Genomic DNA, 4,416 nt, shown 5'->3' with positions numbered 1-4,416 from the left:
TCTCTCATGGTTGAGTCAATCATTTCAAGGATGCTCTGAGGGTAAAAAGAACGATCAATTGTGAAGCAGTGAATTGTGCTGCCAGGCACAATTCATTGGACAATAGAAAGCCTCATTTCCTGGGCAGTAGAAAGTTTCATTGTACATAAATTACATATCTCGTTTCTGTCTCAACCTCCTATTTTTTCATATGCAAAGGAGATAAGAAAATCCAAATAAGTCCAGCAGCTAATATGCCTCTCAGGCATGATCCAAAACAGAATTGAATTATGTAAGCCTTGTTAAAATTCATCATCATCATTCATATTTCTGAATATTTAAATTAGAAAGTCTGAAAAAGTAGTTTGTTTCAGAGGTAGTTTGTATGTATGTAGGTATTTTTTCAGGATCAAAAGTTTATTTTTTATTATCTAATTGAGTTTAATTTACATATAACAAAATTTAGTAATTTTAAGTGTACAAATCAATGCATTTTGACAAATATACATATAGTCATGTACACAACACTACCATTAAAATACATTTCATTACCCCCAAAATTCCCTTGCATGCTGCTGTAGTCAGTGACCCCTGCCCCACACCACAGCTCCCAGCAGTTGCTTTCTTACACTCTAGTTTTGTCTGTCTTAGAATATGATACAGGCCACATGCAATGACTCAAGTCTGTAATCCTAGCACTAGATTGAGAAGGGGGGATCACTTGAGCTCAGGAATTTGAGACAAGCCTGGGCAACGTGGCAAAACCCCATCTCTAAAAAAAAAAAAATACACACACACACAAATTAGCCAGGTGTGGTGGCACACCCCTGTGGTCCCAGCTACTCAGGAGGCTGAAGAATCACCTGAGCCTGGGAGGTCAAGGCTATGGTGATCTGTGATCACATCACTGCACTCCAGGCTTGGTGATAGAGTGAGATGTTGTCTCAAAAAAAAAAGAATTTGATATAAATGGAATCATATAAGAATATTCTCTTATACCTAGTTTCTTTCATGTATTCTAATGCCTTTGAGATATGTCTATGTGGTTTCCAGTGTATATGTCATTCTTATGTTGGGCAGTAACCATTGTAGGAATATATTACAGCTTATCTATTCTTCACTGATAGGCCATTTTAAAAATATTTGGCTATTAAGAAGAAAGTTGTTATGAATACTTATATTCAGGCCTTTGTGTCAACAGATTTTCATTTCTCTTGGTTGAAAACACAGGAGGAATTTTTTTTTTAAGTTATGGATTTTTAAATGATTGTCAGTTGTCAGTTACTTTAAAAAAATGTAAATTCTTAAATTTAAAAGTTTAGGATGTCTGACTACCCTGACAAAAGCAAGCAATGAGGAAAGCATTTCCTATTTAATAAATGGTGTTGGGAAAACTGGCTAGCCATATGCAGAAAACTGAAACTGGACCCCTTCCTTACACTTTATACATATATTAACTCAAGATGGATTAAAGACTTAAATGTAAGACCTAAAACCATAAAAACCCTAGAAGAAAACCTAGGCAATATCATTCAGGACATAGGCATGGCCAGACACTTCATGACTAAAATGCCAAAAGCAACTGCAACAAAAGCCAAAATTTACAAATGGGATCTAACTAAACTAAAGAGCTTCTGCACAACAAAAGAAACTCTCATCAGAGTGAACACGCAACCTACAGAATGGGAGAAAATGTTTGCAATCTATCCATCCGACAAAGGGCTAATATCCAGAATCTACAAGGAACTTAAACAAATTTACAAGGAAAAAAAAAAAAACCCAGCAAGAAGTGGGTGAAGGATATGAACAGGCACTTCTCAAAAGAAGACATTTATGTGGCCAACAAACATATGAACAAAAGCTCATCATTACTGGTCATTAGATAAATGCAAATCAAAACCACAGTGAGATACCAACTCATGCCAGTTAGAATGGCGATCATTAAAAAGTCAGGAAACAACAGATGCTGGAGAGGATGTGGAGAAATAGGAACGCTTTTACACTGTTGGTGAGAGTGTAAATTAGTTCAACCATTGTGGAATACAGTGTGGCAGTTCCTCAAGGATCTGGAACCAGAAATACCGTTTGACCCAGCCATCCCATTACTGGGTATATACTCAAAGGATTATAAATCATTCTTCTATAAAGATACATGCACACGTATGTTTACTGCAGCACTATTCACAATAGCAAAGACTGGGAACCAACCCAAATGCCCATCAATGATAGACTGAACAAAGAAAATGTGGCACATATACACCACGGAATACTATGCAGCCATAAAAAAGGATGAGTTCATGTCTTTTGCATGGACATGGATAAGTTGGAAACCATCATTCTTGGGAAACTAACACAGGAACAGAAAAGCAAACACCACATGTTCTCACTGGTAAGTGGGAGTTGAACAATGAGAACACATGGACACAGGGAGGGGAACATCACACATGGGGGCCTGTTGCAGGGTCGGGGCCTAGGGGAGGGATGGCGTTAGGAGAAATACCTAACATAGATGACGGGGACAGGTGCAGCAAACCACCATGGCACATGTATACCTGTGTAACAAACCTGCACGTTCTGCTCATGTATCCCAGAACTTAAAGTATAAAAAAAAAAAAAGTCACAGGATGTTTGTGATAGTATCTATTACACTGATGTTGACATCACACATGGCTGACTATTTGGAGACTCCAAGTGAAATTTCTTGCAGTTCTCAGTGCCAGGAAAGTATGTATTTCTGGATAAAAACTCAAAAATTTTAGAAAAACATCCAAGTTTCACAGTCTAGAGCTCTAACACTGGAATATTTTCCAAATTTAAGGATTAATGATTTACCTAAATCTAAAAATAGTAGGTTGCAGATGTATTTAAACAGTGTGCCTAGGTAGTATGTTTATATATTAAGATTAAAATCATCTTCTAAAGTTTATTAATTCTAATATAACCTTTATTTTTTCATGTAGACATATCTTTCTGATTCCCAGGATAATTTAAACAATTAATTCAAAGTAACTATTAACTTAGTTCTAGATTGGGATATCTATTTATGCATTTGAAGCTTTAGATATGTATTTCAAATAAAAAATGTGTGCTGGTCATGGCAAGTTGTGACTTAGAGACTCGGGTAAGTTTTTTTTCATGTGAACACACCGCTTCCAATTGTTGTTATGCCCAGAGCAGACAATTAATAAATACCCCTGGAACTGAATGAGTGATTAACTGCAAATATCACAATACATCTTCTTAGTGGGCATGATAATTAGACATATTTAGTCCTTGCTGTGACCTAAGAAAGGAATTCTTTTCATTAAATGTTTAATGTCTCACCCTGTTCATACAGCTGGAGTTACTGATTCAGTTTGATGTGAATTTAGTCTTATAATAAAAGGCCCATCATTATAACCTGCACTTATGCTTCCTATAGTATTGGAACTTCCAACTTGTAGGCAAAATAGATATGCTTCATATTCTAAAAAAACCACAAGAAATGTCTCTTTATTCATAATAAACACAGAATTAGGTATTCTATTAAACTGAACAATAGAACTCACTGGCCATGACTGCATAAACTATATCACAAATTGTCTGAGTATCTGGAAAGGTCAGTGGGCCATTTCGCTCCACGCTGTGCCATGGGCCAAACACGAGGGCTGTCAGTGACTCACTGCGTGGGTCACCTAGGGCATGTGGTGTTAACCCCTAACATCAAGCTAAACCCAAATCCCTAATCCATAAATCGAACCCTTAATCCCACACCAGCCAAATCACAACCCCAACCCCAACCCCAAGCCTAGCGCCAGCCATAACCTTAACCTCTAACCCTAACCACTAACCCTTAAACCTAACCCCTACCCAAAACCATTCCCCAATACTAACTTTAACCCTATACCCTACCCCTACCCCTACCCCTAACCCTAACCTCAACCCCAACCCTAACCCTAAACCCTAACCCCAATTCTAACCCCAACTCTAACCGTAACCCTAATCCTTACCCCTAACCCTAACTTCAACCTAACCCAACCTCAACTCTAACCCTAACCCTAACTTTAACCTCAAACCCTAACCTGCCAGGGTGCTCACTTCCACACCCATTCAGGTGCCGGGTCTCGCCTCTATTCACCTTGTCCCTCGTCCGTGCCCCTCTCACTCCAGCACCCGGCTGCTGCCCCACTCGCTTCGGTGCTTGCACCCTCACCTACCCGGGCTCCGGGACTGCCTCTGCTGACTACTGCGCTAAGACCCACGCTGTCGCCGCGTCCCCGGAACTCCGCGGAGTCCCCTGCGCACTGGGCCAGGGACGCTGACCCGGCGACCTCAGCTGCCCGGTTCCCGGGGACCTGCCCTGTCCAGGGCTCCCGGGGCGAGAGAGGGGCGGTGGCGACGCTGCAGGACGCAGTCTCCTCGGGCCTCGCCCTCTCCGTCGCGGCGGGGCCGGGGTAT

Source organism: Macaca thibetana, chromosome 6 (genome assembly GCF_024542745.1).
Source record: "Macaca thibetana thibetana isolate TM-01 chromosome 6, ASM2454274v1, whole genome shotgun sequence".
Lineage (NCBI taxonomy): Eukaryota > Metazoa > Chordata > Mammalia > Primates > Cercopithecidae > Macaca > Macaca thibetana.
Note: the sequence above shows the minus strand (reverse complement) of the source record.